The sequence below is a fragment of the Microtus oregoni genome, unplaced genomic scaffold (genome assembly GCF_018167655.1).
Source record: "Microtus oregoni isolate MIOR12 unplaced genomic scaffold, Mior012 000060F_008, whole genome shotgun sequence".
Taxonomy (NCBI): Eukaryota; Metazoa; Chordata; class Mammalia; order Rodentia; family Cricetidae; genus Microtus; species Microtus oregoni.
The window spans coordinates 65375-80987 of record NW_024543843.1 but is presented as its reverse complement, the minus strand read 5'-3'; the positions used below and the strand labels follow the sequence as shown (position 1 = coordinate 80987).

The window sequence follows — 15613 nt, the reverse complement described above, 5'->3', positions numbered from 1 at the left end:
GGGAGTTTCCCTCGAGCACACACACGCACATGCACACACACACACACACACACACACACACACACACAGCCAAACAATTGTTCTCAGGCACAGGATAGCAGGCATCACAGGAGAGTGATTTCTGAAGGGGAAAAATCAATGTGATAAGCTCCACTCAGGCAGAGCCCACTGTCTAGATAAACTTCCCAGGAGGCAATGTGGAGGGGACCAACCTGGGAAGAGGCCAACATTCTCCTACGTGGTGAAAGAGGATTGGGAGTTTGGAGACCTCTGGAGTTCTGCCAAGGAAGTAGAGAGGAGAGAGGGCCCATAAAAAGTGTTGTGGAGATCTTTAGAGCTATTAATCACTCTTACCAAGTCTCCTAAGATCTGCCACCGCCGAGATATGAGGAAAGGACCTGTAGCCTTGGGAAGAGATCCTAGGAGGGGACCTGGAAGCCGACACTGGAGCACAGGCAGGAAAGACATAGTGGCTGTGTTTGAGGGTCTCTTTTTCCCCATAGGAGAAAGCAATGCCGTCAGGTAGGGGCTTTAAGGGAAGTCCTCAGAGGTGTATCCCTGAATACCCGGGGCACAGTTTAATCACCTGTACCAGTCTAGTATTGGCTCACTAGTGGGTGAATCGGCCGTGAATAGCAGCTAATCTGGTGCTAGTTAATATAAGCAGGAAAACAACCGTTGCATGGCTTTTCCTGGGTTGAAGCACGGCACCCCTAACCACCCTGGAGAGAGCACTGACAGGCCTAAGAAACGATTCCATCCAAGTGCCTCTTGGTGAGCAAGCAGGCTTGTTGGGGTTACTTCCAAGAGCATGGGTAACTCTCAGGCAGTTGCGTTATCCAGCCCATTGTGGCTGGTGGCTCACAGGAGCTGCCTTGCTGGAGTCCCAACGCAAGTGAAATTCCTACCTGTTCTGTACTCGTGTACCCTCAAGACCACGTGCTGCTGTGGAAGAATTCCACGGGAGTGGGTGAACTCTGTCAGAACTTGATGACCCCCTTATTCTATGAGACAGTGTCAAGAGGCCCCACGTTTTGGAGGTCTTGTAAAGGCTTTCTACAGAAAATCATTGCTCCTCTAATTTCAAGACAACAGTCGTATAATGCCCAAAGGACAGAGTTCTACCACCAATACAAACATTGAGAGTACAGCTCCCTGGAAAAGTATTTTCTAAGGACAAGAAAAGGCCGATTATGGTGCTACTTGTCGTTAATCCTAGCACCTTAGAGGCAGAGGCAGAGGCTGGCAGATCTTTGCGTTCCAGGCCAGTTGGGACTATATAGTAAGGCCTGTCTCAAAGAATGAAACAATAATAAAACACACACACACACACACACAAAAAAAAAAACATGTATAAGAAATGAAGATGTGCTCAATCAACAGAATGCTCGCCTGGCACACACGAAGCTGCTTGCCTAGCACACATGAGGCCGCTTGCCCAGCATACACGAGGCACTGGATTTGACCCTAAGCCCCCTACAACCCAGACCTGTTGGCACATGCCTATGATCCTATCACTTGGTCGGCAGATGCAGGAGGATCAGGAGTTTGAGGCCAACCTAGGCGATATGAAATCCTATGCAGAAGCCAAACCAAGTAAATCCTCACTGCCTGGCATATAATCAAAAATTAATAAGCATTCAAGCAAACACGAAAATAAGTCCCTTAATAAGTAAAACCAATCAATCAAAATAGAAACAGATGTAGAACTTGCAAACAAACACTCAAGTCATTATCATAACTCATTCCATATGTTCACAGATCTAGGGGAAACAAGCACCAGTAGGAAACAATGATAAAATGATCAAAACTGGTTGTCCAGAAATCAGTAGGGCAATGCCAGACTACAAATGATCAAAACTGGTTGTCCAGAAATCAGTACGGCAATGCCAGACTACAAATGATCAAAACTGGTTGTCCAGAAATCAGTAGGGCAATGCCAGACTACAAATGCACTAACATAAACTGCACTCCAAGAACCTGGCAATGACTTGACATCAGTGTCCACTGGACTAGGTAGGAACACCCTTCGGCTCCATTTCCTCAGCTGTAGACTGTGGGTGATGATAGCATCTTTTGTCCCTGGGACCAAAGAACTGATATGAACTTGTGGTTGGTTTTCTTGAGGGTTTTCCAGGTGGTGAGGAGGGCTTGGAGGAGCAGAGGGGATTCCTTCTTGGAGGGGAGACAGGGAGAAATGTCTGTATTTGCTGGCTTTTCCCTTTCCCGATTTTACTCCACCCAGGCCCCCGGTATAGGAGATGGGTCTTCCCAACCCTTAGTCAATCTTCTTTGTAAGCATCCTCACCCACAAGTTCGGTGTGGTGTTTCACTAATGTCCTAGGTATTTCTCAGTCCTGAATTCAGGTTGACAATCCATTCGTGACCTAGAGTGCGCCATATTGGGATGCTGGCAACAAGGAAGGCCAGCCTAGCCACTGGTACCAGCAAATGACTCATTACTGTTAGGTAATAGTGTCTTGCTTCTTCACACGTCACAAACACTTGCTCCATTCTGTTCCACTCAGGTTTGTTTCCCAGCCATCAGCTGCCTCTTACAACAACCAATTACCTAGTAGTGTTCAAGTTGACAGACTCTCTGTCCGGCATCGTCAGCTGGCCCTGGTAATGGCCCCCATTCCTCTCAAAGGCCAGCGTAGGGTCTGCTTCTTTCCCCATGTGATTTATTCTGTCCTGCTGTTTATCAAATGTGTTCTTCTCTGTCTGACAATAGGGAATCTTGAAAGCCATCCATCCAGTCACTCAAACTCCACCTGTGATAGACACTAGAAAGAACATATTGAATTTTTCTGTTGGAAGTTTTCTTTAGACAAAGATGTAACATACACAAGCCAGTTTCATAAGTGTTCGTTGCCAAGCTAAATTTGAATTGCTCAGTGAGTTTGACTAAATCCTAGAATGTAAGCTATTATATCTTAGCTATGATCCATACTATGTAAGCATTACATTGTAATCATAGTAGATAAAATTAATATTATATAATACCATACCATTCTACCCTGTGTATAAATGCTAATAAAAAGTAATGAGCCAATTGCTTACATAACAGATACAATTTCAACATTTTATCTGCCGAGAAAGTTTTCCATATGCCAGGGTATTCCATTCTTAGAACTCTCGCGGGGTATTTACTCCTGATAAGATTTTACAAATGACAGAACTGAACCTCAGGAAGTTTAAGTGACTTGATATTCATGTTCTCCAGAACGGGATGATTCCGGTGATTCTGGATTCCAATTCACATCCTTCTAGTTCAAAAACCTGTCTTCTCACCCGCTGCACTACACAGAACTAAAATGAGCTAGGAGCCATGAATAAAACGACCACCTTTATTCCGCTTTGGTTGCATACTTTTTACTAAGGCACAAGACAGACAGATCTGCAGTATTAAGGTTGAAAGGGCCCTGGTGATGTACAGACGAGAGTCAAGCCCAGAGAGAGGACAGCTACACTGTACACTAGGAACCTTCTATGCCGTCGCAACAAATATGAAGTCCAACTGTAGTTAGAAATCAATTTTCCTCCTGGTTTTTCCTAGCAGCTTCTCTTTGCCTGCTCTTTAGACTGTCCTAATCTGCTTCCCCGCTGTGATTTATTTTCAGTAATTTAGAGTCCAAATAACAGCATCCTCACACCTGGTGGGCTCTGTGGCTGTGCATGCTGGGAGTGGAGAGGGCTGTGAGAAGCAGGGGAAGTGCATTACAAGCCATCATCCCTTCCAAATGAAGACATGAGCGCTGCTGATGGTGGGGACTGGCCAGAGGCAATAGCATCAGAGCCACGGGGGCAAAGGCATGTTCAGCCAGTAGCTGGATGGTGGGACATTTTGATGTGAAATAACATGTTTTATTCAAGTGGTATTTCCATTGGTTGACTGTGTGCTTTTAATCATAAAATGCCCAGTTGTTAATTTCTCCTGTGAATGTGCTCACTATCTGGTCAGGTGTCAGGCTTAGTAGAGAGTGTTACAAAAAATAAATAAATAATTTGCAGTCTTAAAACCTTTCTTTTCTGTTATAAACATCAAATATGTAACTACTTTGATGCCCACCAGCCAAAGGCCACCATGACTATACCTGTATATAAACCAAGTTGGGCCTATTGTTTACTACAGTAAGGGAGATGGGGCTGTGATGAGCAAAGGGGAGTCTCCAAGGGACACGTAGAGATCTTAATGGGGCTTGGGTTTGTATTAGATAATTTGGGAGAAAGTTCACAGAAACAGTTTTCTGTGGATTAGCTACTGTCAGAACCTGAGTGTTCTCCCATTAGACACCAGTATTTTTTTTTTTTTTTTGGTAAGGGAGTGGGAAATGGAACAGTTACATCTGTAATTTACAAAGCTGCATAAGTCCCTTTGATTTGGAAAAGAGGATGAGCGAGCACTTCCGTGGTTAGCACCAGATTCTTGATTTTGCCTGTACCGAGACATTTAGATGGGAAGTTCCTGATTTTGTTTTGAACCCTGAAGTCATGGTATAGCATGATTTTGGGATTCAACACAAATATTATACTAAGTTATGTTTACTTCCTCCAGACTAAATGCTGACGTCATCGCAGGGCGTCAGGGATCCTCACAGAGGAGGTTAGGGAACCCACAAAGAACAACAGATATCCTTAGATGTAAGCATTTAAATGTTTTCAAATATTTCTTAAAACAACAGTAAGCTCGATATGTTGATTAACTGAGTAAGAACCCCGAGTTCTGAAAATACTATGTTTTTGTTTTTAAAAAAGAGTATGTAAGTTCCTTCTGAGTTGAAAATTTCTCAATGGATAAAACGTCTAGACTTGTTGATTAATTTGGGAGCTAAGGAGATAGAGCTGAAAACTGGAGCTTCAGAAAATAGCACAGGATGTGAAACAGTTTCTTTTGCCCTTACTGAAGTCTTCCAGGTTTATTGGGGAGGCGTATTTGGAACACAACAAGCTTCTTCATGGTTTAAGTATGTATAACTTTATGAGTTTTAAAATGTTCACATACTTCTAAAATTAGTGCCACAATCAAGATCGAGAATATACTCAAGTGTGAGGCATAGCAGCACACATTATTTTAACCCCAGCATTTGGGGTGAGGAGGCAGGTAATCTGTGAGTTCAAGTCCAGGCTGGTCTATGTAGTGAGTCCCAGGACAGCCACAGTGAAACAGTGAGACCCTCTCTCAAACAAACAAAGAATATGTCCAAGAAGCTCCGCTAATTCCTTTCTGCCCCGTAGAAGCCCATCCCTCCTTCTGCCCTGCAGAAGCCCATCCCTCCTTCCTTGCATTTCTCTCTAACCCCAGCTCACCTGCTCTCTCTCTATGTAGCTTACTGTGTCGTTCTTAGGACAAAATCCTATCTCATGTCTTTTAGTCTGATGTTTTAGTCTTCTTTGACTTAGCACATTTATTTCCAGGCTCATTTGTATTGCTGCATGTATCAGGAGTCGCGTTTTTAAAATCATATAGAATATCCACTATATAGTGATGTAAACACCGTCTTTATATATTCTCCTGCCGGTGGACATTTAGGCGGCGGGGTGGTTTCAGTATGCCTGGAAGTCCTTTGACTTGGGCTTAGCACCTTGATTGTTATGACCAGAACAAAGCAGCAATGAGGAGACGTGGCACCAGAAGCTAGGTCATGTGAGGACCGGGACTTTCTGCCTGCTCTCCTCTGAATTACTTCTCAAGGAAGTTAAGGACCAGTGCACCAAAACTCAAGCAGCCCTGTGGAGAAGGCCAAGTGTCCTGGATCCCCTCCAAAATGAATCCTTCCCTCCTGGGGGGAGGAGGAAAAAGGAGACCTATGAGATTCAGGAGTAAACAAACCTCACAGGGCTGGGAAGCCCACACAGGATTCACAAGGCCCCTCTCCGGGGTTGCAGAAGAGGTCAACAGCTACCTAGGGAAGAGACTCGAGCCAGCTGGAGAGCCTGTCCACCCAGCCAACCCTCCGGGATTAGAGACTGCCCTATAGAGCTGCTGTCTGCAAGCGGTGCAGAAAGCTCCAGAGTTCAGGTCATCACCCCTGCTGCGGGGAAATGGGGGGGGGGGTGTAGGTAGCTCCTCATCGCTCCTATAGATAACCCACTCACCCGTTTGCTAAGGTGGGCGTCAGCAGAACTGTTACTTCGCCATGTGCTTGGTTGCCTATCAGAGGGGACTGGACTTTGTTCACGTCACCTCATGCACACTCTCACACAGCAGCACATAAGAAAGGGGCTGTCGCCCGTCAGTGAGTCAGCCCTATTGGAAGCAGACCCTCAACTTCCTCCTAGATCTCAGATGAGCACAGTCCCTGGACGGCTTAATTGCAGCTTTATGGGAGACCTGAAACCAGAACCACCTAGATAAGCTGCCCACAAATGTCTGATCCACAGATTTGTGAGACAGTAAATGTTTGCTGCTGAAGTCACCGAGTTTTAGATTAGCGTGTTTCACAGCAATAGAAACCCGTCATGAGTTTTTCTCAGGCTCATTACAAATGAAGTTAGCATAAACACCCATATACAAGAATTCGTGTGACATAAAATCTGTATATATGTCTTTGTATGGTGTATGTTTTCATTTCTTTGAAGCTATTATATATTTTGTCTCAATTTTATTTTCTCTTAAATTGTTTTCCATTCAAGTGTCAAGTTTTTTCCACAAGGTCATAATCTTCAGGTATTTACTTGCTATTCGACATGCTCAGCCCCGTGTTAATTGTCTAGGAGATGATCAATATTTTCAAATGAGATAAATTGAGAGCAATAACAACTGCTCAGGTGACTTTCACACAGAAAGTCAGCACAGAACTGAAAAGGAGATTCAATGCTAGGCTCATTCCGCTGACCGACCTCCTGTGTCCCCATCCTATGAAAAATGGATCGATCTGCTTTAGGTTCAGGGGAGAAATGTAGCTTGAAGTCCATAAAGGAGCCTTAATCTTCAGGTGATGGGGATTCTAATTTAAACCTCGTGCATAGTGGGGAGAATGAATCCACCTTCACTCCAGGGAAAATCTGAAATGATACATTTCTCAAAATAGATACAAAACGTAATTGATCACATCGCCAAACTGTGTCCTTTCTCTCTCACCGCCCTTTCAGCCAATTTCAGATGTGCTTAGGGGAACCTGCTATGGCGCCCAGAATTTGAGTGATGCTTTCCTTTCAGATACGGTGGGGACCAGCAGGTGGAAATAACAGAGGAATGAACGCCTCGTGTTCCAGAGGGCGTCTGGTTTGCTTCCTTTATCGAGCGAGGAGAACATTGAGCTTTTTAAAAGGGAAGAATTAGCTCAAAGAAGCTTTCTGAGCACAGAGGCTGCTACTGGGGTTAGGCACAATGGATGGACTTTACGTCAAATATAAGTAGATCTGTGTAGGAAAAAAAAATCGCTCCATAGTAACTCACAAGAATTAAAAGCAATATGTTCTTATTAAAAATATTAATAATATCTATGTTAATTCTGCCAGTAAATTTCAGGTAAATTTTCTAAAACACAAGTGCAAACACGAAAAAAATATATTACTATTCAACTTTTTATACTCAAAATGAAATAGAGGTTCTCTGTGTGTGTGTGTGTGTGTGTGTGTGTGTGTGTGTGTGTCTGCGCGCGTGCACACACTACTTCTGTGTCATCGACTTTGGGTGTCTTCCTCTTTGGCACTTCACCTTAGTTTTTGAGACAAGGTCTCTCATTGAATCTGGAGCTAACTAATAGGTTAGGATGATGGACTAGTAATCTCTCAGGATCTATCTGTCTCTGCCTCCTCGGTGCCAGGGTAACAGAGGAGTACCCCTACAACCAGTTCTTGCGTGAGTCCTGCCGACCCCAAATCAGGTCCTCATATTTATGCAGCAAGCATTTCACCTACCAAGACACCCTCTCAGCCCCACGGTTGGCCCTTTATATCTATGTATTCTACATCTTCAGAATCAACCACATCTGGATTGAAAATGCTCACTGAAAAATACATCTGGACCAAATATGTCATTCCCTAAAAAACATAGAATAATGACTATTTATATAACATTTGCACTGTATTGAGCAATACCCATGATCTGCAGATAATTTCAATTATACATGACTATGTTCATAGGTTATATGCAAACAGTATCATTTCCTACAAGGGGCTTAAACATCCATGGAACTTTGGTATTCTGGCGGAGTTTATCCTCCACAGACGGTAAGGGATTGCTATAACTTTTATTAGAGAAAAGAAAAGTTTTCAATGGTGTTATCCTACCTTCTAGACAACCAATATTGATCATTTTAATCATTTTTTCATACGATAGCTCTCATTCATACTGGAAGACTGAGAAAGCACACCCGTTCTCTGCTTGGCCCGTTAGGAAGTTGAGTGGGGCAGAAAGGAACAGAGGCAATGAGTAGAGAAGACATCAGAGCTGTTGATAACTTTCCTGCCTCTCTTAGAGTCCAGGTTCAAAACTCACAGAGCTGCAGAAACATCCTGATGGGTATGCAGGAGCCCACGGTGCTCAGCACTATTGGTGCACATCCCTCAGTGAATTCCCACAAAAGGTCTCTACCCAACAACTTCCATAAACAAGGAGGAGTAGAATGGGGGATGCAAACAAAATGCAGGTAGACATGGCAACCTGGCTCCCCAAGTCAGAATTCTCGAAAATTCTTCAACCCCTGGCACAGGAGTGAAGAAGTCGGGAGAGAATCCGTGAACCAACAGAGCATCCTGAGTTTGGCTTTAGGTCCAGAGCAAGTGGCTAACAACACAACTGTTAACACAGATACCAAGAGGAAGGGCTATTGAGGATAAACCCCCAGTGGTCCACGAGATGCTAGATTCAAAGTCAAGCATGTGTACTACAGAAGCTACTATACTTTCAGCATGAGAGTTGGGATACCAGGTTATAACTGCACTCATTTGTTGGAGCAAATATGACAATCCCTTGGACCAAGAACAGTTGATCCCCGTTCTTGTGTCTTCACATGGCTTCTTCTGCCATGCACATCCCTGTGTCATCGTTGCCTGTTTTTATGAAGACGCCAGTCTCTAGGGCCCACCTCTGTGACCTCATTCTACCTTACAGATTGAAGTGCCTTCTCTCCAAAGTAGCCACATGCTGAGGTCTCATCCTGGGCCTAGGGCTTTAACACATGTGTTTTGGGGGCAGGAGAGCAGGGAAACATCCTTTAGTTCATAACAATAAACACACAGAAATTAGAGTTAGAATATTGTAATCCTTACCATGTTTTCTTAATCCGGATAACATAGTGTTCTGTCAAGAATATAATTTCAGAAGTTAACACTTGGCCTAAGATGGTCCCACTTCTTCAGAAAAAAAAAAAAAAACAGAAAAATGTTAGCCTAGAATCTTTATCCCTCTATGGTTAGTGAGCCATTTAAAGACAAATTCCCAGAACAGCAAGACGGCTCAGCTAGCAAACTCACTTGGCACCAATCTTGATGACCTGAGTTCAAACCCCTAGGGTCCCACAAGGTTGAAGGAGAGAACTGACTAGCATAAATTGTCCTCTAATCTCCACATACACTGTAGCAGGCATGCACACACACATACGCACATACATATACACACACCTACACGCACACACACACACGCACACACACATGCACACACACCTACACACACACACACATACTCACACATACACATGCATACACACGTGCGCACACACATACACACACACGCACACACACATACACATGCACACACACACCTACATGCACGTGTGCGTGCCCACACACATACGTGCACACACACACATGCATGCACACACATACACACGCACACACACACCTACATGCACGTGCGCGCGCCCACACACATACGTGCACACACACACATGCATGCACACACATACACACGCACACACACACCTACATGCACGTGCGTGCGCCCACACATACACACACCACAATAAAATTTAAAATGTAATAAAAACATTCCCGAGCATCATCTCTATTGAGTCTGTGTTCAGGATGAGGGACTCTCTGCAACACCACAATAGCAAGAGCTTCTCAAGGAAGATGGCAGGTTTTCTCCCTGGCCACTGCAGAGGTACATCATTATTTTTTACCTTTTTTGCTCTATTTTTGTTTTCAGTTTCCTTTGGGAAATTACTGACTCCCTTCCCTGCTATTAGACAAGAGTCTCTCTCCTTCTCTAGCCTGGAGGTACGTAGGAACCAAAGACAGTTGGCTAATTCCTTCTTAAGTGCAAAGAAGGAAAGCACAGTTGGGGCTGTCCCCTGAGAACACTGTGCACTGTACCGCCAGATTCCTGGAGGTGATTCTGTCTGTGGTCCTCTGAGTCTGGTACCTGGGCCTCACTGTGCACGTTAGTCAAAGTCGATCCCTTTGGTTAAACCTGTGACCTATGACTAACGCAGCCCTTGGACAGTCCGTGGGACAGCGACTTGGCCCAAGTAGATACAGTCCAGGTTCAAGTATAGATTGTGACACTTTCGTAATTATTATCGCTTACTTAGGAGCTTTCCGTAAACCTTTCAGAGATGCAAAGACATGAACTGCAACTTCTCAAGAGAGGTGGCCTGGAGGGGTGAGCAGAGAGCAGCGGCTAGGATGACACTGCTCCTTCTTTAAAAACAGGGAAAACAAATGATCAGAATTCTGACTGTCTTCCCGCCTTCAGGTCAACATCTGGACCTGAAGACTGTCTTCAGGCTTTGAAATAACAGGGCTTGAGTACCAGAGTGAAAAAATCCGCAGGAATAAGCAAAAAGTCTTTAAGAAGTCCAAGTATGTGTGGTTGGAGGCTAAGTCGATAGTTGCTATAAAATCCAGACTAGCATCATGGCAGGTGGTGTCTGTGTTTGTCAGTCTTGTGTCACTGTGTCCATTTCTATGACAAAGAACCCGAGACAGACACGTAGACAAGATGGGGAGTAAAGGCTCGCTTTTGGCCCGTGGTTTCAGCCCTTGGCTATTTGGTCACATTGCTTTGGACCTGTGACAACACAATCAGTCATGATGGGAGCTTATCATAGAGGAGGCTGCTCATCTCATAATAGCCAGAAGGAAGAGAAGGGAAGAAGAAGGGAGGAAGGGAGGGAGACAGAGCCCTATTTCAATACCATCTTCAAGGATACACCTCCAAAACTTTATCTTCTTTCAAGCCAGCCCATCTCAAACGTTCCCTATCTCCCAACAGCAGCAAACCTTCAACACATAGTTCTTTGAGGGGCATTTCATATTTAAACTATAGCACGTGACAAAGAACTTGAACTTAAGAAAGGAGAAATATCGAGATATAAAAAGCAAGAACAGAGCTGTCTGAGACAATTCCCTTTGAGGACAAGTCATAAATGGCCTAAAACCTCCAAGACCCCACCATGGAAGAGAGTCAGAAATCAAAGAGAGGTGAGACAGAACCGAAATATACTTAACCTCCTTCTAGAAGCAACTATGATGCCCAGCAGTCTAGAGTACAAATCTTCAAATCTTCTTGCAATTTATCTTCAGTAAACAATGCAGCAAAGATTTCCAAACAGTTCCCTGATTCCTGTGGGCTTCCACCTAGTGTAGACATGGGTCTACTAACAACCACGCTAATATGGGATAGCGGTAGATCCAGAGGTTGGAAAACAGGGCAACACCTACCAGAGGATCCTTGGAATTCTCAGGCAAGGCATCAAGGAGAAGGGTGCTGAGTTCAGCTTCGGAGAGAGAATAAAGCTCCGAGACAAGTTACTCGGTTTCAGAAAATAAATTATGCTTTGTTTAATAGCAGAGAGCAATTAGGCGTGAAGCCAGACTAGAGGCACTGGAGGCTTCTGGGAATGTGGCTGGAAAATGTACGATGGCTGATCATTCTCATCTCCAAGGGGAACAATTAAGAAAAATCAACAAGTTCACCGAATCTAACTTCTTCATGGTCCAAAGAATAAACTTATAGAAAATACAAACTACTAAAGCAAGCCTGCCCTCGTCTGAGAAGAAAAGGGTTTAAGACAGATAAAAGACTTAGGTCAGCATTCAGTGGAGGGATGGAGAAGAAAGGAACTTTATTACCGTCATGAAGAAGGCGTCAGGTAAAAACACAGGATAAACGTGAGAAAATAAGATTCACTTCTGACATTTTCTGAAATCCCTTTCAGTTTGCAACAATCATTTTGGTTTTTGAAATTCCATTTACAACCCAGGAGATCCTTATGATAAGCAAGCCCAGAGTCTCCTGAGCTATTACAGCCTTCAATTTCCCAGCAATTCCCCTGCGGAGACATGAGAAATTCCCTGTGGGCTTCAGAATATCTTAAGCACCTCAGTCATACAATTTTCAATTTGAACTGTTATCACTTGTAAGCTTTTATGATTCAAAAAACCATATGGTATGACATTTCAAAAACAGTCCCAAAGACTATCATAACATTTCTGTAATCATTTAACCCAATCATGTATTCTAACACCAAAAAAAAAAAAAAAAAAAAAAAAAGAACCTGATTTCAAAAGCCATGTTTCCCCTGGCAAAGCACTTGTTTCAAAGAAACACAAAATGTCTCACAAAACACCGACTGCACAGAACGTTGCTTAGGTGATCCTGGCTAACAGTGTTGCCGAGAAACATCAAACCAACACCAGATTCCCCCCTCTCCATACTACTTTGGCAAATGAAAGCCAGGCTAATATAACTAACCATCCAGTGCACAGGTGTCCCAAAGATTAAGTGCACAGTATGGTGATCCCCTGCAGAGAGCAGGAGTCAGGACAACCCCAGAGAATCTCCTTACCATTGTCTCCTTCCATGTGTATCAGCTTATTCTGAAAGGCTTCTTGGCGTACCCCTGGATCATTTTTTTCAAGGTGGCCTGGGGAGCTTACTCAATAAGGTATTTTTCTTGTACTCTCTTAGATTGATTGGGTAAGAATCTTTGATTTGCTTCTTATGCATACCAGAATCCACAAGCTATGATTGTTGCTAAATTGTTGATTTTATTTGAGCTCATTTCATATATAAAATAGTACCAAACATGTGAATCTTAATGACTTTAATGGGAGTAAACATTTCTAGCTATGTGTACGTAATATAGTGGTTTCGATATGAAGGACACTAATCTCCAGTGGGTCCTATGGTCTTGTGTGTTTGGACACTGATCTCCGGTGGGTGGTGCTCTTGTGGAAGGTTGTAGAACCTTCTTGAGGTGGCACCTCACTGGGGGAAGTGAGTCACTGGAGATGGGCCTTTAGATTTTATATCCCAGCCCTACTTCGTGTCTGCTCTCTCTGTGACTAGCTGCCTCACCCTGCTGCCAGCACATTCTCTGCCATGATGTGCTGTAGTCTCACAAAACGTAACCAGAATAAGCCCCTACCCCCTTAAGTTGCTTCTTCCGGGTATTTTCCACAGCAATGAGAAACCGAGCTGATTCAGAATCTCAACATTTAGCGGAGGGGAACCACCCACTGCCTCCATGCTTAAGAAGTAAATTATTTCATTACGACATTTGTTGAAGGCAGAGAGCCATCAGGGTAAATGCTAATTTCCTCAGTTCTCATCATATAAGTCTTGATAGGGTTGATTCTCCATGGAGGAGTTTATTACAGATCCAATTTCTCTGCTAAAAAAAATTACATTAAATATTAAAGTTAGGATGCAACCAGGAAGCTAAGTTGACATAAAAGTCAAAACAAGCCCAGTAATCATTAAACCTTAAAAAGAATAAAGTATGTTTTACAGACAGGATATTTTTCAGTCACATTACATATTATATAAAATACCAAATTCTACATACTGCACTCTGATAGAGCTTTAGTAGGCCCCAGCTCCCCTACAGTATGTCACTATGCTTAGGATAACAAGGTTAGTAGGGAAAGGAATGGACATATTGATGGTTGGATGAATGGCGTCTACCTCCCCTACATTCCCTGCTCCCAGGTGGCTGCCCCTAACTGTTTCTGGTGTGGATTCCCTGAAGGGTCATGTTTTGAATAGGCAGAGACCTCTGACTTCCTGGAAATGTCTAAGCTGGGTCTAATTTCTCTGCCTGCTGTTCTGTGGTCAAGATAATTGAGTGGGAAATTATGACAAGGTACAGTGGAGCTGAACAAACCTGAGACGGGGGAGGTATCACAAAGCCTCTGAAGGAGTGAGTTGATTTTCTCAAACTCCACTGGGTGTCCTTTAGTCCCTGGGGTCTATAAATACCTACAAAAGTTCTCTCCTTCTTTATTTAGCTGAATTTAGTGGGCCTCTATTCTGGCAGCCCTGGGGCTTTGTGCTTTCCTTTGGTTCCAGCCAAAGTCTGGTCATTTTGTGTAGGGTTAAGTCAGCCCCTTTAGAGGGTGGGGTTTGCCTCGGGCGAATGCGTACCGATAAATGGGCGCGCAGGAGGCGGCTCCTCCCTTTTTCCTTTTTCCTGCCTCCTGTGAAACGGCTAAGCGGAAACCTTGGTTCTGTAAGTTTGTTTAAACATTAAAACTGTATATATATATATATATATATATATATATATATATATATTCTTTAATATCTGCCTTTGCATTTATTTACTTCCGATACATTTGGCGCCCAACGTGGGGCTTTGAGGATACCCGCCCCAAAAATCGGAGCCTCCTGGGGGCGACAGCTCCCAGTGGCACCTCCCCGCGGAGGTCTCCCTGAGCGCGCGGAAGCAGCTGAGATTCTGAGCAACTCGATTTTCCCTGCTGCTTGCTAGAGAATCAAGCGGGATGGGAGAGCTAGCACTCCCCAGCAGTTTGAAATCGGCAGCGCCTCTGTAACAGTGTGATCAGTCTCTGTTCCCCTCCCACCTCCGCCAGCGCTCGGGTCACGTGACAGCGGCCCTGAGAGCTTAGCTCAAACACGCCGGCATCCCTTTGATTTGGCCACCAGGCTGTCTAGCGGGGTGATCCACTTGCTGGGCACCACGGCCACAGGGACAGAGTAATACTTCCAGATGAGCGAGATCATCAACACTGCCTGCAGTATGTAAAAGGCGACGCTTATAAACCACTAGATCTTGGCCAACTGAGCTGTCCGTGCTTTCACGTGAGTTTTGAGCTTGTCCGTCATTTTGTTGATCTTTCTTTCCAGCCTGGCATATCTGGCAAATTCGTCCATCATGTTGACAGTGGACAGCTCCTGCTTCATGTCCTGGATCTCTGCCCTCATCTGCGACTCCTGTTCTGCATTCTTCTGCAGCACCCTAGACACAAAGGAGGACAGCGACGGCAGGAGGATCCACAGCACGTTGCACCCGAACACGAAGCTCAGCACCAGCAGCCACGCCCAGCAGTCCACCTCAGACTCGCTCATCCCGGCTCCCACACACACCAGCACTGCTACTGCAGCGCCATGGGGACCACGCCGCTAGACCGCCTGGTGGCCAAATCAAAGGGATGCCGGCTCGCAGGGCCGCTGTCACGTGACCCGAGCGCTGGCGGAGGTGGGAGGGGAACAGAGACTGATCACGCTGTTACAGAGGCGCTGCCGATTTCAAACTGCTGGGGAGTGCTAGCTCTCCCGTCCTGCTTGATTCTCTAGCAAGCAGCAGGGAAAATCGAGTTGCTCAGAATCTCAGCTGCTTCCGCGCGCCCAGGGAGACTTCTGCGGGAAGGTGCCACTGGGAGCTGTCGCCCCCAGGAGGCTCCGATTTTTGGGGCG

The 15613-nt window shown here is 44.7% G+C and overlaps 1 pseudogene; it reads right to left on the bottom strand.

The window, feature by feature from the left end:
• Positions 1-14806: 14806 nt before the first annotated feature.
• LOC121439151 lies at positions 14807-15265 on the bottom strand (annotated as a pseudogene).
• Positions 15266-15613: the final 348 nt, after the last annotated feature.